The sequence below is a fragment of the Pristis pectinata genome, chromosome 13 (genome assembly GCF_009764475.1).
Source record: "Pristis pectinata isolate sPriPec2 chromosome 13, sPriPec2.1.pri, whole genome shotgun sequence".
In the NCBI taxonomy this organism is placed as follows: Eukaryota; Metazoa; Chordata; class Chondrichthyes; order Rhinopristiformes; family Pristidae; genus Pristis; species Pristis pectinata.
Genome location: NC_067417.1, coordinates 4,286,764 through 4,312,750, shown reverse-complemented (window position 1 = coordinate 4,312,750; position 25,987 = coordinate 4,286,764). Strand labels below are relative to the sequence as shown.

The following is a 25,987-nucleotide window of genomic DNA, read 5'->3' as shown; positions in this document are numbered from 1 at the left end:
TAGATACTCCAAGAAAACTTGCTCCAGTTAGTAGGCAGAGCATGATGTAAATCCATGACATCGAATTGAAACATATTTCAGCTCCATACGGACCTGTCAGCTCTCAATTTATTTTCAGTGAGTCTCATGAAAGAAACACTCAAAGGCATTTGTGAGGTTAGGCTAAATAAAAGAAAGGGAAATTGGAATCCTTCTCCTTTCAATGCATTTGCAATGACTTTTATTATGTACCTCACCCCTAATGATTAACTGTCGGCCAGTGATCTGGGTCCAGGCAGCAAAAGTAGGCAAGGAGTGCGCTCATTGAGTTGAAAGGTAATTACACACACACACACGCACGCACACAACGCACGCACGCACGCATGCACGCACACACACACACACTCAAACCTGTCAGGTACATGTACTCATATGCACAGGAACACAAGAGGCTGCAGAGAGCAGTGGGCACAGCCTGGTCCATCAGGGGCACAGGTCTTCCCGCCACTGACAGCATCTACAAGAGGTGCTGCTTCAGGAAGGTGGCATCTATCATCAAAGATCCCCACCATCTGGGCCATGCCCTTTTCTCACAGCTACCGTCAGGGGGGAGGTACAGAAGCCTGAAGTCCCACACCACCAGGTTCAGGAACAGCTCCAACCATCAGGTCCTTCAAACCGACCTGCATAACATCCTACCTCAGCAGCGGAGCACTACGGACCACCTCTTACACGACCATGACTTGCCTCTGATTGTGTTTTTCTTGCACTAATGCCTTGTTTTGCACAGTCTTTCTCTTCACTGTCTTGTCTAATTCATGTCTAATTTATGCATAATTTATATTCTGTGTGTTGTCTGAACCTACGTGCCTGAAAGTTTTTCACTGTACCTGTACCCTACTGGAATTGTGCACATGACATTAAACCCGACTTGACTTGAAGGTGAGAGGAGGAGTTTTTAAGGGGATCTGAGGCATAAGTATTCGACGCAGAGAGTGGTTGATAGCTCGGACATAAGGAAGTGGTGCAATCAGATACATTCACTATGTTTAAGAGGCATTTAGAGATATTTAAATAGGTAAGGCAGAGAAGGATACGACCTTAATGTGGGCAGGTATGGCAGTGTAGGCACGGTAATGTTAGCAGTTAGCATAATGCTTTACAGCGCCAACAACCCGGGTTCAATTCCGGCCGCTGTCTGCAAGGAGTTTGTACCTTCTCCCCGTATCTGCATGGGTTTCCTCCGGGTGCTCCGGTTTTCTCCCACACTCCAAAGACATATGGGTTAGGAAGTTGTGGGCATGCTATGTTGTGGCGACACTTGCGGGCTGCCTCCCCGAACACTCTACGCAAAAAAGATGCATTTCACTGTGTGTTTCGATGTACATGTGACTAATAAAGATATCTTAAATAGGATAAGGGTTGATGCAGTAAAGGGTCAGTGAGAACATGGGCCTGTTTCTACGCTGTACAACTCTACGACTAAATGCAAGTGATCAAGACATAAACCTCTCAGCCTCGCACCACAGGCCCTCCTCACAGTGTGAGATGAAGAAAACAGTCTTAATGGGAACTGACCAGCGCATCGTTAGAAGCAAAACCTCACCAGGCACTGATGCAACTGACCCGAGGCAATGAATACATTTGCCCATCTGCTGTCAACCACGTCAGCTTGGTGTTGAGAGGTGCTTTCCACAGCTGGATCCCCTCCAGCTGCAGAGGCTGATTTAATGATTCTCCATGCCATCTTCACTTCCAGCAGCTTATTATACAGGGACCCTTTCAAAACAAAGCCTTGAGGAATCTGCAAATATCGACAGGCGAGGGAGGTGTGCGGGGTGGTGTGGGAAGGAGGGTGTTGAGTGGACACTGTTGGCACAGGCAGGCGAGTCTGTCCATCAGCAACACACAAGATGCTGGAGGAACTCAGTGGGTCGGGCAGCGTCTGTGGAGGGAAATGGACAGTCGATGTTTTGAGTCTGGACTGAAGGACAGAGGGGAGATATAAAGAGGTGAGGGGGAGGGGTGGAGCAAGAGCTGGCTGACGATAGGTGGATCCAGGTGAGGAGGGGTGATGGGCAGATGAAGGAGGGGAGGGTGGGAACAGCGACAGAGGCCGGGAGGTGATAGGCGGACGTGACAGAGGGCTGCGGATGGTGGGATCTGATAGGAGAGGAAGTTGGAGCGTGGAACCAAATAAGGGGTGGGGTGAGCAGGTGGGCACAGTGGGGTAACGGGACCCAGTGGGAGGGGTGTGTGGGTGACGGGCAGATGGACTGGGTGGAGGGGGGGGGGGAAGAAACAGGGTGATGGTGGTGGGGTGGGTGTAGGAGGAACTGGGTAGATCAGGAGGGGAAGAGAAAGGGACAAGGGGGGTGGGCAGGTTATCTGAAATGGGAGAAGTCATGATTCATGCTGTTGGATTGTAGACTCCCCAGGCAGAATATGAGGGGCTGTTCCTCTAGTTTGCGTTTAGTCTCACCCTGGCAGTGGAGGAGGCCGAGGACAGACGTGTCGGGTGTGGGAATGGGGAGGAGAATTAAAATGGGCTGGCATCCAGGAGCTCCAGACGGCCAGTTGTGCCTGGTCTCACCGACGTAGAGGAGGCCGCATCGGGAGCACTGGATACAATAAACAAGGCCGGAGGATTTGCATGTGAACGTCTGCCTCGCTTGGAAGGGCTGTTAGGGCAGTCTGTTCACTAACCGCAGAGTACAGGGAGGAAGGAACAGCGAGACCACTTCTCTTCAGGGAATTGACACTGGGGACTGTAGTCTTTACCACTCCGGGACACGGAGCAGGCTCATTGCTCTGCTTAGACTCCGGAATTTGGAGAAACAGCAACTGCTCTGGCTGCCAGATTGCTTTAAAACATCCCACTCACTGCATCATGGATGTTCTTCATGAGAGGAAATTTGCTGTCCCTACCCAGTTTGGTCCATATGTAACTCCAGACTTAACCCACTGGACTTCTGAATGTCTGAGATGGTTTGCATTGAGTGACGGACTTAAGGTGAGAGGGGAAAGTTATAATGGGAAACCAAGGGACAAACTTCTTCACCTAGAGGGTGATCCATATATGGAACGAGCTGCCAGAGGAAACGGGTACATTAACAACATTTAAAAGGCACTTGGACAGGTACATGGATAGGAAAGGCTTGGAGGGATATGAGCCAAATGCGGGCAAATGGGACTAGCTTGGATGGGCATCTTGGTTGGCATGGATGAGTTGGGCTCAAGGGCTGTTTCCATGCTGTATGACTCTATGAATCTACTCCACGTCCTAAAATGGCCGAGCAAGCGCGTTAGTTGGATCATTACCACTATATTCAAACCAAAAAAGAGTAAGGCAGATAGATCACTTGGCATCAACTGGACACAGTAAAGATGTTGAGTATACCACCAACACTGGATCAAGTCCCAGGACTCCCTCCTCAACAGCGCTGTGGGAGCACTTTCACCAGAGGCATTGCAGCTGTTTCCAGAAGGCTGCTCACTACACCTTCTCGAGGGGCAACTGAGGATGGACAATAAATGCTGGCCTTGCCAGTGAGGCCCAGATCCCAAACGATGAGCAAACAAATGAGAATGGCAAGCAGTTTTCATCCATCTCACATTCACAGCACACACAGATGTGCCAGTATTTTGCACCCTTAACATGGTAAGTTGACCCATAAGAACCATAGAAAGTTGATCCATTGACCCATGGAAAACAGGCCCTTCAGCCCATCGAGTTCACACCAACCATCATCCACCCATTTTCACAGATCCTATACCAATCCCATCTTTTTATTCTCCCCACATTCCCATCAATTCCCCCCCAAGATTCTACCACACACACCCATTCACAATTTACAGTGGCCAGTTAGCCTCCCAAACCACACAGTTCTGGGATGTGGGAGGAAACCAGAGCACCCGGAGGAAACCCACACGTCACAGGGAGAACGTGCAAACTTCACACAGATTGTACCGGAGGTCAGGATTGAACCTGGGTCCCTGGTGCTGCAGAGGCAGTGGCTCTACAACTGCACCACTGTACCACCCCAGCACATCTGGTCTATTCTACCAAAGCCCAGGAAGAATCTGACTGTGTGGAAACGTACAGAATTCTTATGTGGCTTGACAGGGTCGGTATGGAGTTGATGTTTGTCCTGGCTCGGGGATGTCTAGACCCAGGGGCAACATTCTCAGAACAAGGGATCAGCCATACCTGACTGAAATGAGGGCAGTGAATCTTTGGAATTCTCCATCCAAGAACACTGTGGAGTTCAGTTGCTGAGTATATTCATTTCTGAGATGGATACGTCTTCGGATGTTGAGGGGGTTGTGGATATGAGGTTACTGCAGGAAAGTGATGCTGGGGTAAAAGACCATCCATGATCTTATTGAAGGTAGAACAGATATGAGGGGGCCGAAAAGCCTACTCCTGCTCAAGTGTGTCTGGATGGGGTTGGATTGGGTGTGCATTCTGATACAACACATGGGTTCGTGGACCAGTTGAGTCGTGTCAGCTTATTACTTTCTCCAGGTTGGATGGTTTGCTTTGAGTTACAGTATATGCCCTCTGTCCTTGATCGCTGATCATGTGCGTGCTGGATAGCAAGTTCTTTCTTTCCTGTTTTCTGCAGATGCCTCCAGGCCAGGGAGACATGGAAAAAATTATGTCATGGTCACAGATAGAGTCATAGAGAGCTCGAGTTGGGCCCTCAAGCTCTGGTTGGGTTTGAATTGGCTGTGGTCAGACCAGGTTTTACTTCTGTACCTGGGCAGACATTTATCCCATCGCTGCCCACAAGAATATTATAGTCATAGAGTCAGGTAGCACGGAAACAGGCCCTTCGGCCCAACTTGTCCATGCCGACCAAGGTGCCTACCTGAGCTAGTTCCATTTGCCTGTGCTTGGCCTGTATCCAACTCTGAACCTGGTAATACATTGACACATGAAGAAAGAAATAGTCAGGAGTGGACTACGGGCCAGAAACAAATCGGCAAAATGTGGAGATGGTTTTGGTGAGAACTGGGAAACTTGTCAAGAGCAGAGAGGTTTCCATTTATCCGACCAACGACCTGAGCTCAGCTGACACCACGAGGATTAACTAGTTTGCTTCTGGATTAATATATGCCATGATCCAAAGTCCATGCTTGGATTTCAACCTTTAAATCGCTCCCCAATATCTGTGAATCTATATATAAACAAAATGAATTGTTCACTTATTTTATTTTATTCATTCAAGGGAAGTGTGATCATTGGCAAAGTCAGCATTTAATGTCCATCCCCAATTATTAGGATTCAACCACATTGCAGTGGTTTAAAGTTACACATAACACAGAACACAGAACAATACAGCGCAGAACAGGCCCTTCGGCCCACAATGCTGTGCCGACGTAGCTAATCCCTCCTACCTACAGAATGCTCATATCCCTCCATTTTCCTCTCATTCATGTTCCTGTAAGGACATTAACAAAGCAAATGGGTTTTACAGAACATCAATAGCTCCTCGGTCACAAATAATGACACTAACTTTTGTCTATCAAATATTCTTAATTAACTAGATTCAAATACACAAAATGTCAAGTTGGGATTTAAACCTCTGACACAAACTGACATCTTTGATATAACCACAATGTTAGAAAATCCTAAATTAGACTCCAAGGTATCTGTGATTTTATTCATATACACCCTGAAACCCTTGATTAGATTCCAGGCTGCGACTCACTCCTGGGTATCAGTGATTCTATATATAAATCACTTGAACCTGTTGATTAGATTCCAGCCTTTAACCCACTCCCAATTATGTTATTCTATATGAATCCTCCAAACCCCTTGATTAAATTCCAGCCTGTAGCTCACTTCTGGGTATTTGTGATTCTCTACATTAATCCCCAAACCCTCTGACTAGATTCTAGCCTGTAACTTTTCAATAAGATTCGTGTTAACAAGGCAGTAGTCAGAGTTCATGGCTAGCTGAAGATTTGAGAGTGATGAGTTTGGTTTTATGGAGTTAACATTATTTTTTTTTCGGGCTTATGAAGCAGATCACGTGAAATTATGATTGTATTTTTGAACTGGGGATGGTGCATTTGAGAGCGTGAACATATTAGCAAAAATCAGTGGAAATAACTGGTGAGCATGGAGATGCAACTTTGCAAACATACCATTCTCTCCCCAATATCGGACATTATTATGAATTTATACCAGCAACCATGTGTGAGAGAAGTGATCTCTGTAAACTTCAGAAAGAAACTGCTTGTGAGCAGTCTGAAGTTTACAGAGATTATTTATTCTCATACAGGGTTGGTAGTAAAAGTTCATAATAATGTGCAATGTTGAACATTATCTGCAAAATTATGATTTCATGGGTGGAGCTGTATCATGAATCAGTTGGAGTACAGTGGTGGCGTAGTGGTTAAGTTACTACACCAGCAATCTAGAGGCTAGATCCAGATTTTAAATTCAATGAAGGAAGAGGGGGGTTGAAGGGGTTGATTAGGAGAAAATAACTCATCAGTTATGATGATTGCCCCCCCCCCCCCGCAACCTTTCGAAACCCATCTGAATAACGAATATCCTTCAGGGGAGGAAGTCGACGGGCTTTATGCGACTGCAGACTCACCAATGTTGTCTGTAGCCAACCCCTCAGTACAAGAACCAAGAGGAATGGGCCATAAATATTGACCTTACCAGCAATGATCCTGAAAAGTGATTTTTTAAATAAAAATATGACATATAAGCCTCAAAAGACCCAAGAACAATTATATAATTTAGAGCAAGAGATTTATAGAGCACTCAACATCAGCAAGAACAAGGAATTGATTGTGGACTTTTAAAACATTTTTTTAAAATTTTTTTTTAGTTACAGCGTGGTAATAGGCCCTTCTAGCCCGATGAGTCCGCACCGCCCATTCTAAACCCAAATTAATCTACCCATACGTCTTTGGAATGTGGGAGGAAACCGGAGCTCCTGGAGGAAACCCACGCAGACACGGGAGAACGTACAGACCCCTCACAGACAGTAACAGGAATCGAAACCCGATCGCTGCCACTGTAATAGCGTCATGCTAACCACTACACTACCGTGACTTCATGAAGGGGAAGTCGGGAGAACACACACCAGTCCTCATTGAGGGGTCAGCAGTGGAAAGAAGGAGCAGCTTCAAGTTCATGGGCATCAACATCTTGTAGGATCTATCCTGGGCCCAGCACAATGATGAATTAGACAGGCCAGCGGCTCTACTTCATGAGGAGATGAGCAGATTCAGTACGTCACCAAAGACTTTTGCAAATTTCTATAGATGTACGATGGAGAGCATTCTAACTGGTTGCATCACCGCCTGGTATGGAGCCCCCAATGCACAGGATTGCAAGAGGCTGCAGAGGGTTGTAGACTCAGCCAGCTCCATCACAGGAAAAACCCTCCCCACCATCGAGGACGTCTTCAAGAGGCGATGCCTCAAGAGGGCGGCATCCGTCATTAAGGACCCTCACCGTCCAGGACATGCCATATTCTCATTACTACCATCAGAGAGGAGGCACAGAAGCCTGAAGACCCACACTCAGCATTTCAGGAACAGCTTCTTCCCCTCCGCCATCAGGTTTCTGAATGGTCCATGAACCCATGAACGCTACCTCATTATTCCTTTTTGGGGCATTATTTATTTTTGTAATTTATAGAAATTTTATGTCTTTGCACTGTACTACTGTTGCAAAACAACATATTTCACATCATGTAAGTCAGTGATAATAAATCTGATTCTGATTTGAAACAGGCCCTTCGGTCCATCAAGTCCATGTTAAGTATCATGCACCCATTATACTTAATGGGTGCATGATACTTATCCTCACCAGCAATGATCCTGAAAGGTGATCCTTAACTAAACCCATTACCATCCATAACTTCAGGATACCCTGAAAAGTGCTTTATAGATGTTGAAGTTACTGTTGTAATGGAGCCAGTTTAGGCAGATCAAAATCCCATGTGATAATAACCTGTCTTCTGGTAATGTTGCTCAAGAGATATATATTGGCCAGGGCACATAGAAAGCCTCCCTTGTTCTTCTTCAAAGAAGTAATGCACCCATTAGTATTCATCAGGAGTATTGTGCACAGTTCCGTCACTGTCTTGGCGAAGCAGCCAGCATAATCAAAGACCCCACCCACCCGGGTCATTCTCTCTTCCCTCCTCTTCCATCAGGTAGAAGCTACAGGAGCCTGAGGGCACAGCCACCAGGCTCAAGGACAGCTTCTATCTCACTGTAATAAGACTATTGAACGGTTCCCTCATATGATGAGATGGACTCTTGACCTCACAATCTACCTTGTAATGACCTTGAACCTTATTGTCTACCTGCACTGCACTTTTTCTGTAGCTGTGACACTTAACTCTGTATTCTGTTATTGTTTTTACTCTGTACTACCTCAATGCACTGTGTAATGAATTGATCTGTACGAACGGCATGCAAGAAAAGTTTTTCACTGTACCTTGGTCCGAGTGACAACAATAAACCAAAACCAATACTTGCCATGGAGGGGTGCAGTGAACATTGACTGGATTGGTTTCTGGGATGGTGGGTTTGTGTTGTGTGAAGAGATGAAGCAGATGAGGTCTGTATTCTCTAGAGTTTAGAAGAAGGAGATGTGACCTTGTCAAAATTTAGGAAATTCTTATAGGCTTAACAGGCTTGTATGTTTCCTCTGGCTGAGGTCAATAGATTTCTGGATGTTAAGGGGATCAAAGGATAAGGGAAGAGTGCAGGAAAATGGAGCCAAGGTGGAAGATCGACCATAATAAAGCTCACCAGCACCTCTACTTCCTCAGGAGGCTAAAGAAATTTGGCATGTCCCCTTTGGCACTCACCAACTTTTATCGATGCACCGTAGAAGGCATCCTATCTGGTTGCAGCACAGCTTGGTACGGCAACTGCCCTGCCCGGGACCGCAAGAAACTGCAGAGTTGTGGACACAGCCCAGCGTGTCACGGAAACCAGCCTCCCCTTCATGGACTCTGTCTATACCTCTCGCTGCCTTGGTGAAGCAGCCAGCATAATCAAAGACCCCACCCACCCAGATCATTCTCTCTTATCTCCTCTCTAATCAGGCAGGAGATACAGGAGCCTGAGGGCACGTACCACCAGGCTCAAGGACAGCTTCTGTCCCATTGTGATAAGACTATTGAATGGTTCCCTTCTATGATGAGATGGACTCTTGACCTCACAATCTACCTTGTTATGACCTTGTACCTTATTGTCTACCTGCACTTCACTTCCTCTGTAGCTGTGGTACTTTACTCTGTATTCTGTTATTGTTTTTACCCGGTACTACCTCAGTGCACAGTGTAATGAATTGATCTGTATGAATGGTATGCAAGACAAGTTTTTCACTGTACCTCGGTACAATAATAAACCAATACCAATGATCTTAGAGTCATATGGTCGGAGAGTTATAAAAAACAGAAACAGGCCCTTCAGCCCACCTTGTCCATTGGTGACCATCAAGTACCCGTCTACATTCACCTCATTTACCAACACTGTGTCTTGCAATTCAAGTGCTTGTCTTGATACTTTCTTAAATGTTCTGAGGCTGCCTGTCTCCACTGCCTTCTCTTGCAGTGCATTCCAGGTTCAAACCACCTTCTGGGTGAAACGAATCCTCCTCTGATCCCCTCCAAATCTCTTACCCCTTACCCTCTAGTTTTAGACACCTCTGCTATTGGAAAGGTTTCTTGCTATCTACCCGATCTATGCTCTTCATAATCTATCAGGTCCTCAGTCTCCTCTGCTCCCAGGAGAGCAAAGCCAACCTATCCGGTTTCTCCATCCCAGGCAATATCTCTTCGACAGCATCGAGATGAATTGTAGAGCAGTCTCAAAGGGCTTGATGACCTACTCCTGCTCCTGGTTCTTATCTTGTTATGTTACCTTCACGGGCAGACAGCTTTATGTTTAATGTGCCATTTACAAGATGGTGCTTCACCAAAGCTGCACCCCCTGGGGCGGTCGAGAATTTGCACTCAAATCTCTGGGGTGGGATTCGAGTCCTGGATCTTCTGCTTGAGAGGGTGAATGTCGCCTGGGCCAGCAGCCTAGTGGTGGAGGTAGGGAAGTGGGAATGGACGGTTCAGATCGATCTAGACAGCATGATCCTACCTCTCCCGAGTGCTGGATTGGAGGCCAATGTGAGGTTAGAGAAGGGCTATCTCGTGCCCTGAGCCTGAACATTGTGCACTATTACAATCACATTGTAAATAGACCCAGTAGTGGCCATTCAGCCCCTCATGTGTGCTTTCCCATTCAATAATGTCATGGCTGGTCTTTTACCTCAGTGTCACTTTCCTGCACTAAATCCATATCTCTCTTGATTCCCTTAATAACTAAAATCTCAACCTTGATCAGGGCACAGAACATGTACCTGTGAAGATTAGCGTCACCAACTCCCCAGCATTCCCTTAGGGAATTAAAGACAACATTAAGAGCAACTGTAGGAGAATAACTGCACATTAAAAAGGTAAATCATGTTCTTCTCATTTTATTCACCTTGGTTTAGAAATTAAGTAAATATTGGATATGGAGGCAAAAGATTGTCTGGCCATCATCCATCTGGGTAATAGAGTGTCTTGTCGCTTTCTGATTGGTCAGGGGATTGTGAGGTTCCCTGAGGACAATGGAAGGGGTTTGGGGTCTGGAGGGTTGGATGTGGGAAGTCAAATGAGGAAATCTCCAGGGCAATGACCAACCAATAAAGGCAACCCAAATTGTGGTGAGAAGCATTGCACATTAAGTAGTTGACAGCAGAGGGGGACTAATCTATCACCATAGCCCCACAAAGTTTGCACTGTAGCCATTTCTCTTGTTAATGAAACATCCAAACATATTTTGTTTCAGCAGGAGGTGATGAAGCAAGAGAATAAATAGTTGCTCTGGTACATTTTGTCAATGGTGCCTTGCCCTGAAGCAAGACAGCTATAATTGAAAAGGCCATTGATGCAAATAACAGAAGACTGATGGTGTTTGCTTGTGAGGTAAGTGTAGTCTGGTGGGTTGAATGTGTTCACAATCAATTGACCATTCCTTCCACCAACTACTCCCTCTTTGCCAGATGTGTACTGCTGGGAGATAGCGATATATAAGGAATGGTTTCAGCTACTGATCAAGATACATGAGTTCAAGTCTCACCACGGCTACAGAGGAATGTAAATTTAGTTCATTAAATAAATCTGCAAAAATTTATCAGATTGCAGCTAAGTCCCATTTGGGTCACTATTTCCCTTTAGGGATGCAAATCTGCCATCTTTGCTCGATCTGACCTGTGTGTGCCTCCACACTGTCAGTAACATGGTTGACAGAGAGATCTTGGGGTCCAAGTCCATAGCTCCTTGAAAGTGGGCATGCAAGTAGAAAGGGTGGCGTATGGCACACTTGCCTTCATTGCTCAGGGCATTGAGTATAAGACTAAGGAAGTCATGTTGCAGCTGTATAAAACCTTGGTTAGGGCATACTTGGAGTATTGTCTGCAGTTCTGGTCGCCCCATTACAGGACAAACATGGAGGCTTTGGAGAGGGTGCAGAAGAGGTTCACCAGGATGCTGCCTGGATTACAGGGCATGTGCTATAAGGAGAGGTTGGACAATCTTGGGTTGTTTCCTTTGGAGTGGCAGAAGCTGAGGGGAGACCTGATAGAAGTTTGGAGGGAGGGAGAGCTGGGATACAGGCATGGAGCAGGGTGGTGAGAGGTAGGAAATGGATGTTAAACATACACACTCAAAGTCAACATCAGACATCACAGTGCAAGGAGAAATGTCTTAAAGAGATGTGACAATCAACAAAGGAAGAAGGAGTGGACTACTACAGTCCAGGGTAAGACTGAAGGAACAGGATTTCTGGAGGAAGCCGTCATTGTCAGAGAGGGTCCTCTGAGTACGGAGGACGGCCTCTCTAGCTGGTTGGCTTCCCTGGTGTCCTGAGGTGATGGGCAGGTGTGACTCTTGAGATGCAGATACCTTGGTAGGCAATACCTGTGATGTTAACTGACAGAGTTAGACCCTGGATGGGATGAGAGAGTTTTCCTTCCTTCTTTAGTAGCCCAGTTGGTTTTACTTGAAGTTTCGGCACTGTCTGTCAAGAAGTTACCAGTGACCTTCTTTTGGGTCAGTGCGTAATGTCAATGCTGCATCTTAAGAGTCACATATCACAGAAACAGGCCCTTTGACCCATCGAGTCCACACTGACCATGAAGCACCCATTTACATTAATCGTTTTATTCAATTTTCCCCACATTCCCATCAATTCTATCACCCCACCCTACAGTAGATGCAATTTGCATTTCCACATAAGGTGAGAGGGGGAAAAGTTTCAAAGGAACCTGAGGGGCAACATCTTCACACAGCGGATGGTGGGGATATGGAACGAGCTGCCAGAGGAAGTGGTTGAGGCAGGTACATTAACAACATTTAAAAGACATTTGGATAGCAAAGGTTTAGTGGGATGTGGACAAACCGTAGGCAAATGGGACCAGTTTAGGTGGGTACATCTGTCGGCACAGATGAGTTGGGCCGAAGGGCCTGTTTCTGTGCTGTCTGATTCTGTGACTAAGTAATCTATCAACCCACGCATCTTTGGGATGTGGGAGGAAATCGGAGCATCAGGAGAAAACCCACGTGATCTCAGGGAAAACATGTAAACTCCACACAGACAGCATCCGAGGTCAGGATTGAACAGGGGTCACTGGAGCCTTGAGGCAGCTGCAACACTGTTCCTCCTTGAGCTCCCCATTTCTTCTCTCCTTTAGAGAGTTGGGCATCCGCCAATTGCTTTGGTGGAAGTTCCTCAGGAGAGAACATACAGTGAGCAACCAAAGATGTTGCTGGATAATCAGGGCCTCAGCAATGAAGATGTCTGCCTGTGAAGTTTGACAATCCTCTCGGTTCATGTTAAGGATCTTCCAAAAAAAGTGCTGGTGTTGGCGTGACAGTTAGGTCAGCCATTTTCTGCAAGATTCCTGGACGTCTGGTCACAAGATCACAAGACAAAGGAGCAGAAGTAGGCCTTTCGGCCCATCGAGTCTGCTCTGCTCTTTCGACAGAACGTAAAGCTTTATGTAGGAACAGCAATACAAAAGATTTGAGTGACAACGTCTCTCACTGAAAAAAAATGTGCATTTCTACAGCCTTTCGTGACCTCATACACCCTAATTAAATGCTTTGGAAGTTTAGTCTCTCTCTTGTATGGGAAGGACAACAGTCAGTTCCAGACAGCAAGCCCCCAGAAAACGCACCCTGACAGGGCAAGGTCGTCATTTTAGTGATGTTAATTGAGGGGTAAGTGTTGGCTAGGACACTGGGGAAAACTCTGTTGCTTTGCCTTGAAATACTGGGTTTCGGTTATGGTATGTGCTCCTGAGGGAGTGCACAGAGGGTTTGGTTCAAATTCACATCGGAAAAATGGCTCTGGCAGCAATGCAGCTCTCCTTCCGCTGTGCACAGGGTGTCACCTGTTTGCTGTTCGAGAGTCCCCTCCTGCACTAAAACATTGTCAGATGTTGACATTGCTTCTGTCCTCTGCAAAACTGTAAAAATTGTGAGGAATTTAATTTTCCATTTCCTCCAGTATGGAAGATGTGATCACCATTCAGAATCAGAATCAGATTTATTATCACTAACTCATATGACATGAAATTTGTTGTTTTGCGGCAGCAGTGCAGTGCAAAGACATAATTATATGTCATGGGTTCATGGACCATTCAGGAATCTGATGGCGGAGGGGAAGAAGCTGTCCCTGAATCGTTGAGTGTGGGTCTTCAGGCTCCTGTGCCTCCTCCCCAATGGTAGTAACGAGAAGAGGGCATGTCCTGGATGGTGAGGGTTCTTAGTGATGGATGGATGCATCTTGATGCACCACCTCTTGAATATGTCCTTGATGGTGGGGAGGGTTGTGCCCGTGATGGAGCTGGCTGAATCTGCAACCCTCTGCAGCTTCTTGCGACCCTGTGCATTGGATGCTCCAAACCAGGCTGTGATGCAACCTGTCAGAATGCTCTCCACGGTACAAACCTTGTCTGTCTCTAATTGCCCTTGAGAGGGATGTAGTGAGCCACCTTTCCGCATGTGTCAACCAAGGCTTGGCCATAGACCCACGGCATTTCTAGGTCAGTAGAATGTAGGTTCAAAGACTTGCATTTCTACAGCGCCATTCACTTAAACAAAGGATTTCTGATCCAGGAGTGAATGCAGCGTCCAATCCGGAGCACAAAACTTCAACCTGCACCCCACTGTCGTACTGAGCCTGGCCACGTTGTTGGAGAAACGTTCTTTCAGATGGGACATTAAATTGAGCCCCTGTTTACCCTCTCAGTCAGAAGCAACAGACACATGGAACTCTTTAGAAGAAGAGCAAGGTGTTCTCTTGTTGTCCTGACCAACACTCATCCCTCTATCAACACCATTCAGAAGCAAATGATCTGGTCATTGCCTCATTGCTGTTTGTGGGATCTTGCTCTACACTGATTGGCTGGGGTATCCAGAGGCTGTGGAAGACAGAACCAGTCTTTGTACTTGTCAGATGGTACAAGTCTTTACCAAACATCATGTAACAAGTTTCGAGACAGAAATTTTCTAGCATTGAGGCGTTACCTCAATATGAGTTTCAATGCAGTTTCACTTTTAGTGTGGATGACCATGCTGTTTTGTAAATGCATGAAGACCAGGAGCACTGAGCTCGCGACTACACAAGGACACTGGTGTGACTCAGTCCCACACTGCCAATTACTCTCGGGGACAGCTAAAAGCCCAGACATAAATGTGCTAGACAAATGTAAGTTGTTGTTTAATACAGTGCATATTCCACGGTGCTTCCTGGGAATATTATTAAACCAAGTATAACACTCTGTCACACGAGAAGGTATTAGGGTAGGTGACCATACAGGGTGGATTTGAGGGAAGTTGTAATGGAGAAGATAGGGAGGTGGAGGTTCAGGGAAGGAATTCCAAAGCGTCTGGCTTTGTCAGCTGAAGGCAGGGCGACCGACAATGGTCCAATTAAAATCGGGCAGGTATAAGAGACAAGAATTGGAGCGCCGAGCTCCTGGACAATTATGAGGCTGGAGGAGGTTACAGGGATATCTCCCCATCTTCTCCCTTAAATCCACCCTGCATGGCCAAGCTGTCGGTCACCTACCCCAGTACATCCTCACATGACAAGAGTGTCATACTTGGTTTAATAATATTCCCTGGGAGAGGCAATGGAGGGATTAGAAGGATGAGGGTTTTAAAAATGAGGCAATGATGGACCAGGAGCCAACAGAGGGGTGGATGCGCGAATTGGACAAAGTGCGCGCTGGGACACAGACACCTTCGTATTTCATGTTCACAGTTTACCTGCAACAGACGATTCAAACACCACCAGGGCCAACCCCAGACCAAAAGTGAGATTAATTCACCAAAGCCAGCTGAAGGAATCCAGGCAAACGGCACAGCAGAGCTCCACTTCTCCAAGTCACGCTTGAATACTTGTTGAGGCTAATCAGAGCAGATCCGGTGCTGCCTTGGTCCCAAATCACAATGCATCTCTTGTTAGTGCAGCCATGTGGAAACAGCCCTGGAGCAGTCCCGCTCCCTAATCACAATTCAACCAATTGTAGAAGGCACATTGAACACAGCTGCACATGGCCAGCAGTTAACATAGGCTCATCTTCCTCTGCGACAGATTCTTAAATATAACTAACGAAGTTAGCCATGGGATGTCTTCACCTATTCCTGGATCTAACCTACACACATCTGGTCAGCGAAACAGCATGGAAACAGGCCCTTTGGCCAACTACATCCATGCTGACCTCTTTGAGCACTGGAACTGTCTCCGTCCATGCCTTGCCTGTTAAATGTCTGTCTCAGTGCCTCTTTCTTCTTTCCACCATCTCCCCTCTGTACCTTATTCTGGCATCATTCCACAAGTGATGATAACAACATCACACACAGAACTGTACAGCACAGGAACAGGCCCTTTGGCACACCACATCTGTGCCAAACATGAAGCCATCCTAAACTAATCCCAGCTGCCTGCACATGGTCCATATCCCTCCATTCCATGTATCTGTCTGAAAGCCTCTTAAACATTGCTGTTGCATCTGCTTCCACCAGCTCCCCTAGCAGCACATTTCCAAGAACTTACCACTGTCTGCACAAAAAAATCTTGCCTCACAAACCTCATTTAAAATTTCCCCCCTCTCACCTTAAAGCTATGCCCTGTAGTATTTGACATCTCTCCTCATCTGTCTATGGTACCAGGGTGCAGATAGTCTTGGAATCATGGATTCTGCTTATTTTTCCCAAAAGGTATTTGAATTTTTGGAAGCAGATATTGAGAGAGTGAATTGTCCAGGGAGATGAGAATATGGATCACAGCCAAATGGCAATCCCTTTATGATTTACAATTTTCTGATGCTGTATTGATTGGATCTATACATAGATTTAACAAAAAAACAAATTAGAGGACCATTCAGGCGAGCTGAAGGTTCAGTGAATTCCTGCTATTTAAGCAGTGTTATAGGTTCCTTTCCCAATGCTTCAACTCCCTTCATCTAGCCACCTGCCTCTCTTTTTTCTTGCCATTACTTTCCTCGGGATACATTGGTTCAGGTAATTTGCCAGCGATGTGTAGTAACACCAACAAATGAGCAGCGGAGGCCCCAGAGAGCCCAACAACCCAGAACAGGAGGACGTTGTCACCAGGAGGTGTTGAAAGAGCTCGGAATCCGGAGGCCAGATGCTGATGCTCCGATGGTGTTCCATCTCAGCGACGGGATCCAGTTACCCACTTCTCCAGGGTCAACTCTTTGAAAGAACGCACAGAGTCGCATAAGTTTCCAGCACAGGAGGAGGCTGTTCGGCCCATCATGTTTGTGCCTATCCCATTTCCGTAGCTCACAACTCTTTATGAGAGGCAATAGATAAGGTGGATGGTGACAGTCCTCCCCAGGGTAGGGGAGTCCAGAACTAGGGGACATAGGTTTAGGGTGAGAGGGGGAAGATTTAAAAGGGACCTGAGGGGTAACTTTCTCACATAGAGGGTGGTAGGTTTATGGAACGAGCTGCCAGAGGAAGTGGGTGAGGCAGGTACAATAGTATCATTTAAGCAGTACTTGGATAGGTACCTGGAGGGGCGGGGCTTAGAGGGATATGAGCCAAACTCAGGAAATTGGGACTAGCTGGGTGGGCACCATGGTCGGCAGGGACTGGTTGGGCCAAAGGGCCTGTATCCGTGCTGTATTGCTCTGTGACTTTGAGTTCTCACCCAGGTACTGTTTAAATGTTTTCACCCTCCAACATTGCTTCAGTAAGTGAGTTCAGATCTTCAATATCCTTTGTGTGAAAAAAGTCAACTCCCTCCTCATCCTTCCACCAATTACCTCACAGTGTTTCAGCGATTAGCACTGCTGCTCTATAGATCCAATGATCCGGGTTCGATCCTGACCTCTGGTGTTGTCTGTGTGGATTTGAATGTTCCCCTTGTAACCACATGGGTTTCCTCCGGGTGCTCCGGTTTTCTCCCACATCCCAAAGATGTGTGGGTTGGCAGATTAGTTGGCTGCTTTACATTGCCCTTAATCTGTAAGTGAGTATTAGAATCTGAGGGGACTTGATGACCCTACCAATCTTTACGGATGCACCATAGAAAGCATCCTATCCAGATGCATCATGGCTTGGTACGGCAACTGCTCTGCCCAAGACCACAAGAAACTGCAGAGAGTTGTGGACACAGCTCAACACATCATGGAAACCAGCCTCCCCTCCATGGACTCTGTCGACACCTCCTACTGCCTCGGAAAAGCAGCCAACATAATCAAAGACCCCACTCACCTGGATCATTCTATCTTTTCCCCTCTCCCGTCGGGCAGAAGAAACAAAAGCCTGAGAACACGTACCACCAGGCTCAAGGACAGCTTCTATCCTGCTGTTATCAGACGCTTTGGAATGGACCTCTCATATGTTAAAAGATGAACTCTTGATCTTCCAACCTACTTCATCGTGGCTCTTGTGCTTTATTTGTCTAACTGCCCTGCACTTTCTCTGTAACTGCAACAATATATTCTGCATTCTGTTTTCTTTCTACTACCTCGATGCAATTATGTGTGGTGTGATCTGTCTGGATGGCACGGAAACAAAAGATCTTCACTCTATCTCGGTATTGGTATTGGTATTGGTTTATTATTGTCACTTGTACCGAGGTACAGTGAAAAACTTGCCTTGCATACCATTCATACAGATCAATTCATTACGCAGCGCATTGAGATAGTACAGGGTAAAACGATAACAGAATACGGAGTAAAGTGTCACAGCTACAGAGAAGGCGCATTGCAGGTAGACACTAAAGTGCAAGGTCACAACAAGGTAGATTGTGAGGTCAAGAGTCCACCTCATTGTATAAGGGAACTGTTCAATAGTCTTGTCACAGTGGGATAGAAGCTGTCCTTGAGCCTGGTGGTATGTGCCCTCAGACTCCTGTATCTTCTGCCTGATGGGAGACGGGAGAAGAGAGGATGATCCGGGTGAATGGGGTCTTTGATTATGCTGGCTGCTTCACCAAGGCAGCGAGAGGTATAGACAGAGTCCATGGAGGGGAGGCTGGTTTCTGTGATGCGCTGGGCTGTGTCCACAGCTCTCTGCAGTTTCTTGTGGTCCTGGGCAGAGCAGTTGCCGTACCAAGCCGTGATGCATCCGGATAGTACATTTGACAATAATAAACCAATACAAATAACATGAAGAGAATGAAATGGGATCAGAGTAGTATTCGTGCAGGTGTTGTAGGTGGTGGGCTGGAGAGCTCTGTTTCCATGCTCTGAGACTCTATGACTCTGATTATTTTAGAGTAGCACAACAGTTTGTGCAGCTGTTTCACAGCTCCAGTGACCCGACTTCAAACCTAATCTACAGTGCTGTCCTTTTGCAAGTTCTCCCTGCCAGCGCCTTACTTTTTCCATGAGAATTATTTCCTCCCACATTTCAGAGACATCTGGTTTCTTTGGTTAATTGGTAGTGTAGCGGTTAGCATAATGCTATTACAGCGCCAGCGACCCGTGTTCAATTCCGGCCGCTGTCTGTAAGGAGTTTGTACGTTCTCCCCGTGTCTGCGTGGGTTTCCTCCGGGTGCTCCAGTTTCCTCCCACATTCCAAAGATGTACAGGTTAGGAAGTTGTGGGCGTGCTATGTTGGCGCTGGAAGAGTGGCGACACTTGCGGGCTGCCCCCAGAACACTCTCAGTAACGCAAAAAGATGAATTTCACTGTGTATTTCGATGTACATGTAACTAATACATAAATATCTATAAATATTGATATCTATCTACTGTAAATTACCTCTAATATAGATGGGTGGCAGAGGAGAATGTAAGGGAGAAGTGGGGGAGAACTGGGATTGATGGGATAGACCCACTGGGCCAAATGGCCTTCAACATCATAAGAAATAGAAATCCACATTCCCTGGGCACTGCAATTCCTCTGTAACTGTAACACTATATACTGTGTTCTGCTATTCTTTTTACTACCTCGATGTACTTATGTACGGAACGTTCCGTCTGGGCGACACGCAAACAAAAGCTTTCCACTGTTTCCTGGCACACGTGACAATAATAAACTAATAACATTATTGAACCATCCAGCTAATCCCCCTCCCACCAGTTCTTTGCCCCACCAGAAAATATATCCTGATGCAGGGTTTCGACCTGAAACGTCGACAAGTCCTTTCCTTCCACAGACGCTGCTCGACCCGCTGAGTTCCTCCAGCAGATCGTGTTGCTCCAGGTTCCAGCATCTGCAGTCTCTGGTGTCTCCAGAAAATACGCCTCCAATATTTCTCCAGTTTGCCTTGGAAAGTTCCTGTAGAACCTGCCAACTACCATTTCATGCAGTCTGCACCAGATCACAATTCACTAAGTTAAAATAATACTCCTCATCTCCCTCCGTTCCTTCTGCCAGTTACTATAATTCCCTGTGCTCTGGTTACTGACCAGTGGTGCCGTATAAAAATTCCACACAATTTTTAACACTTTGATCAAACTACCACCTCACAATTCAGACAACTTTTCTCAGCTCTTCCATGTTGATCGTTGAACTTTGCTGGCAAAGCAAGTTTCTCAATACACAATGACTACTGCTTGTTAATGTTTCATTAAGTGAGGCTGGAAGGAATCCAGCAGAGCAAAGACTGATAGCCACGACAGGAGATGGAGAGGCTATCGAGGGGGTTAGGATTTAGCAACATAATCGCACTTTAATGAACTGCAGTCAGCTGTCTGAACTGGCCAAACAAGTTAGAGACACAGGAGACTACAGATGCTGGAATATGGATCAACACACAATCTGCTGGAGGAACCCAATGGGTCAGGGAGTATCTGCAGAGCGAAATGGACAGTCGACGTTTCGGGTCGAGACCCTTCATCTGGACTGAAAGATAGGGGCGAGATAGCTGGTATAAAGAGGTGAGGGGAAGGGGTGGGTCAAGAGCTGGCAGGTGATAGGTGGATCCAGGTGAGGAGGGGTGACGGGCAGATAGAAGTGGAGATGGTGATAGACACTGGGAGGTGATCCGTGGAGGCAACAAAGGGTTGCAGATGATGGAGTCTGACAGGAGGGGAAGGTGGAGCATGGAACTAAAAAAGGAGGTGGGGAGGGCAGATGGGAACAATAGGGGGTGGGGACCCAGTGGGAGGAGTGTGTGGGTGATGGACAGATGAAGTGGTGGAGGAGGGGAAAGAAACAGGGTGATGGGGGCTGGGGTGGATGTAGGAGGAACTGGGTAGATCAGGAGGAGAGACAAAGGGGACAGAGGGGGAGCAGTTTATCTGAAATGGAAGAATTCAATGATCATACCGTTGGGTTGACGCCATCTCAATTGGCGCCATCAGTGTCGTTCATTTTTCAGCACCTGGCCAACCCTCACTCTGCCCTCATTCCCTTTAACTCGAGTGGCCGTTTCAGGAGGCAGTTAAGAAAATCCAGTATTGATGATAATCCAGTGATTTTGTGGTCATTGTCTTTTCTTTGCAAAATTTCCAGATGGCGGGACTTGAATCCCCCATCTCCAAATTGTTGGACCAAGCCTCTGGATTATTAGCCCAGTAACTTAACTGTGTTACATTCCTACTGAGACCCCCAATGGTCAGCTCTCTATCGTGGAAGAACATCTGCATCTCTATTTCGCCTTTCACATTATCTCGAAGCGTTTATAACTATGAAATTCTTTTGAAGGGTCTTAATAGTTATAATGAAGCACCAACAGTACACACAGCAAGATCCCAACAACTGCAGTGATAATGACCAGATGCCAAGAGAGGGAAAGAAATGCAGGTACTGGGAATCTGAAACAAGGAACAGACAAGACAAGAAACACTCAGGTAGCATCCGTGGAGAGAGAAATAATTGTCTCAGATCGATATCCTCCTAGGTCCTGATCTCTGAAGTATTCATGTATTTGCTGTTTTTCTATGTTCTGTATTCTGTTTTTATTTTTCTGCTACCGCAATGTGGTTATCTATTGCACGATATGTCTCGATGGCACGCAATCAAAAGCTTTTCACTGTATCTCGGTATGTGTGACAATAATAAACCAATTCCAATTAATGACCATAGAATCGTACAGCACAGTAACAGGCCCTTTGGCCCAACTGGTCCATGCCGACCAAGATGCTCATCCAAACTAGTCCCATTTGCCCGCATTTGGCCCATAACCTTCTAAACCTTTCCTATCCATGTACCTGTCCAACTGTCTTATAAAAGTTGTTAATGTACCTGCCTCAACCACTTCATCTGGCAGCTTGTACCATCTACGCACCATCCTCTATGTGAAGAAGTTGCCCTTCAGGTCCCTTATAAATCTTTCCCTTCTCACCTTAAACCTATGATCTTTAGTTCTAGATTCCCCAACCCTGAGTGGATTCACCCTATCTATGCCCCTCATGATTTTATTCACCTCGAAGTCTCCTGCGCTCCAATGAATAAAGTCCTAGCCTGTCCAACCTCTCCCGATAATTCTGTCCCTCAAGTCCTGGCAATATCCTTGTAAATCTTTTCTGCACTCTTTCCAGTTTAGTAACATCTTTCCTATAGCAGAGCGACCAAAACAGAACACAATACTCCAAGTGCAGCCTCACCAGCATCCTGTACAACCACACCGTGACCTCCCAACTTTTATACTCAATGCCCTAATAAAGGCCAGTGTGCCAAAATCCTTCTTCACCACCCTGTCTACCTGTGACTCCACTTTCAGAGAACCATATACTTGTACTCCAAGCTCCCTCTGTTCTACAACACTCCCCAGGGCCCTGCCATTCACTGTGAATGTAGACCAGGGAATCTACTTTCCCTCATGGATGTTGACTGAAGGATGTACATCGGCCAGAACATTAGGAACGATTACTTCCATGCCTTCTTCAGGGCTTCGCTTAAGAGAGAAGACTTGTCTTCACTTTAATGTCTCATCCAAAATATCTCAAAGTTCACATGGTCTGTGATGTATCTCCCGGTTAGATCTCCATTCATCTAATCCCTGAGGAGTGTATACTTCTCAGAGAGTTACACTCTTGATTCCAAGTTCAAAACATACTCCAGGTATTTAAGCACAACAGGCCATGCTAACCCATGATGGTGCGTGATGGATAAGATGTTAAGCTGGGACTCTGTCTGCACTCCCAGTTGGGTGGTTAACTTTAAACTGCAGATCGTTTACTATCATATTGTTGAAAACGCTCAGCAGGTCAGGCAGCATCTATGGAAAGAGAAACAGTTAATGTTTCAGGTCTGGGACCCTCCAAATTATCTGTTTCTCTCTCCACAGATGCTGCCTGACCTGCTGAGTGTTTCCAGCATTTTCTGCTTTATCTCAGATTTCCAGCATCTGCAGTTTTTTTTTAAATTTTCATTACGACACAGTTGTTTGTGGGAGCTTGCTGCATTCAGAATGACTGACAGGACACGGGACTGCAGATGCGGGGATCTGGAGCAAAAAACAAACTGCTGGAGGAATTCAGTGGGTCAGGCAGCATCTGTGACACAAGAGACTGCAGATGCTGGTCTCTGCACAGACGCTGCCTGACCTGATGAGTTCCTCCAGTACTTTATTTGTTCCAAAATGACTGGTTTGTTTCCCATGTTACAACAATGACTGCATTTCACAATTTCATTGGCTGTGAAGTGCTATGGAATATCCTGCAGTTGTGAAAGGCACTACAGCAATGCAAGGAGGCTTGTGTCGAACACAGACAGCAGCACAGACCAACTGTTTGCTCCTGTGCTGCCAATTCAATGTGAGCAGACTGAGTCTGTCCTGTGACAAGCCAGAGAGAAAGAGAGAGAGAGGCAGAAAGAAAGAGAAGGAGAGCAAGAGTGACAGAGAGAAAGGTAGAGAGAGAGAGAGACAGGAGAGAAAAGGAGAGAGAAATACAGTGCAGGAGAGAGCGAGAGAGAGAAAAAGAGAATAGAGAGAGAGAAAGAGAGGGAGAAGAAGAGAGGAAGAAAGGAAGGAGAGGAGTGAGAGAGAAAGGGAGAGAGAGAGACAGGAGAGAGGAAGAGAGTGGAGAGGGAGAGAGAGAGAGAAAGAGAGAGAGGGAGCTAAAGAAAGAGAGGGAAGAGACAGAAGGGAGAGGAGGGAAAGGAGAGGGAGAAAGAGAGGGGGAGAGAAAGGAGAGAGAGGGAGGGAGGGAGGGAGAGAGAGAAAAAAGGAGAGAACAGCTTTGTAACACACCAGTGAAAAGCGCTATTGTTCAACATTTCAAATTCTAATCTCCCCAGCACTTAACCAAAGACTGGGACAATGGTAGGCTTGTCCATAACAGAATGACCCTTGTCATGAAATGGTTTGCTTCACAAACACATTTTATTTTGTTTGAAAAAAATCTCTTCCCATTAGTAAAATGATGAAAAATGCTCTGAGGAAATCTGTCTAAGTGGACTCAAGAACACAAGGATTTTCTTTCAGTGAAATGTCTGTCAGTTAGTCTCAGGGAGGCATTAACAATCAGCTTGTTTATGTTACGTCTTGTTGTGTTTTCATTTTTTCCAATTATCTTCCATCTCACATCTCCACAAAGAAAACATCGAGAACCAGGGGTCAAATCCTCAAAATAAAGGGTTTTCCATTCGGAACTGTGAATCTTTGGAATTCTTAATAAAGAGGTCTGTGGAAGCTCAATCATTGTCTCTGTCATCAAGACAGAGATCAATTATTAGATATTAACCACACTGAGGAAGATTGAGATAGTGCAGACAAGTGGAACAGAGGTAGATGATTAGCCATGGTCTCACTGAATGTGGGAGCAAGTACGAGGAGGCAAGTGACCTACTTTTGCTTCTATGTCTTGTCATATGGGCATGGTCATCATGGCACTGCCACTCCATGCGAGCGGGCCTTCACTGGAGAACCCTAAGTTGGTTGAGACTGCAATGAGTGGCGGATGGCACCACGGCTACAGTTGACACCGAGATACAGAAGATGAGTGACGTTAAGGTTGGTCAAAGAGCTGGGTTTTGCCTTGAAGAATTGTTTTGGATTATTATCTCAGAGTCATACAGCACAAGTTGGAGTACTCCATTAATCCCGTTTTATTCTCCCCACATTCCCATCAACTCCCCTCAGATTCTACCCCTCACTTACACACAAGGCAACTTACATCAGCCAATTAACCTCCCGTCGTTGGGATGTGGGAAGAAACCGGAGCACCCAGGGGGAAACCCACATGGTCACCAGGAGAACGTGCAAACTCCACACCGGAGGTCAGGCTTGAATCTGGGTCTCTGGAGCTGTGAGGCAGCAGATCCCAGAGCTGTGGCGTTCCGTCACCCATGGAAGTGGAGAGCTAGGGAGGGAATTCCAGTGGCGGGGATCAGTCAGTTGTTGGCATGGTCTGGGATATGAGCAGGTATGACCTCTTTGGATCATAGCTAAGTACTGAAGCACTCTTTAACTCAGAGAGGACCAGGCACAAGTTGTGAGACCAGCTATAGGAAAGTATTCCAACACACATAGCCGGGTGGTCCAAAGACCAAAGAAACATCAAACAAGTAAAGTTTACAAACACAACTTTTGTTTTCATTTCATAAAACAAGTTGAATCTCTCTTTGCCTAGAAGCAACCAATAGGAATTATTCGCTGCTCATTTTTCTTTGTGATGCACGCTCCTGGGTGTCTGTGAAATGGAATGAACACGGCTCAGATGCTGAGAGGCACTGGCTATAAAACTGTAACCGGGAGCAGGCTCTTTAACAGGTTGCCAGTACAGAACCAGGTTTAAAATGAACCAGCCTGGAGTGAGATGGAAGATTAAGAAAAATATTTTCCTCAACAGAACAAAGGAGCTAGCTCCCAGGCTGAAACGATTAACTCCTTCGCAAAAGGCTGAAATCAAAGGCGATACAAGAGGGCTAACTTAGTGACGTGCAGCCAGTGGATGTTTCTCAAAGTGAACTCTCAGCAGTGATACAAGAAAGGCAGCTTCAGAGTTTAGAGGGCTGACTCTGACACCAACATTATCATTAAAGAGCAAAAACTGCAGATGCTGGAAATCTGAAATCAAAACTCAGGAATGCTGGATATACTCAGCAGGCTGGGCAGCATCTGTAGAGGGAGGAGCAGAAGATAACTGATGTTAATTGAGGGATAAATCATGGGCCAGACAAAACAACTGCTGACTATGCATCTCTGACTGTGCAGCACTCCCTCAGCACTGGAGTGTTGGTGTAGATTTTGTGCCAAGTTTCTGAGGGGGTTATGATTATCTTCACCACCCCCAAACCTCTGACTCAGAGGCAAGTGCAGGGTTCACTGGACAATGGACATCCCTGGGTTGCATTGAATCGAAAATTCAAAGGCCATTTTGAAGGCACAAGTGAGGTGTTCGATCAGACCTTTGTTCCAGGGTCAATATAGTAAGTGCTCCAAAAGAAAACCAAGCCAAAAATACACCACATTTGTCAAATGCACAGTCAAATCAAGATCTTGTCTGTCCTCTTGGGTTAATATAAATGAGTCCTGTT

General features: G+C 46.2%; 1 protein-coding gene across 4 annotated transcripts in view; it reads right to left on the bottom strand.

Moving 5' to 3' along the window:
• Positions 1-25,987, bottom strand: part of LOC127577121 (cadherin-11-like) — a 235,210-nt gene that overhangs the window by 148,426 nt on the left and 60,797 nt on the right. Inside the window, exon 2 of one of the 4 annotated variants that reach the window (XM_052028023.1) lies at positions 1,195-1,324. The exons of the other annotated variants lie outside the window; for them this stretch is intronic. The gene's annotated coding sequence lies outside the window, so the exon portion shown is untranslated. The remainder of the gene's footprint in view (positions 1-1,194; positions 1,325-25,987) is intronic. 4 annotated transcript variants of the gene reach the window in all.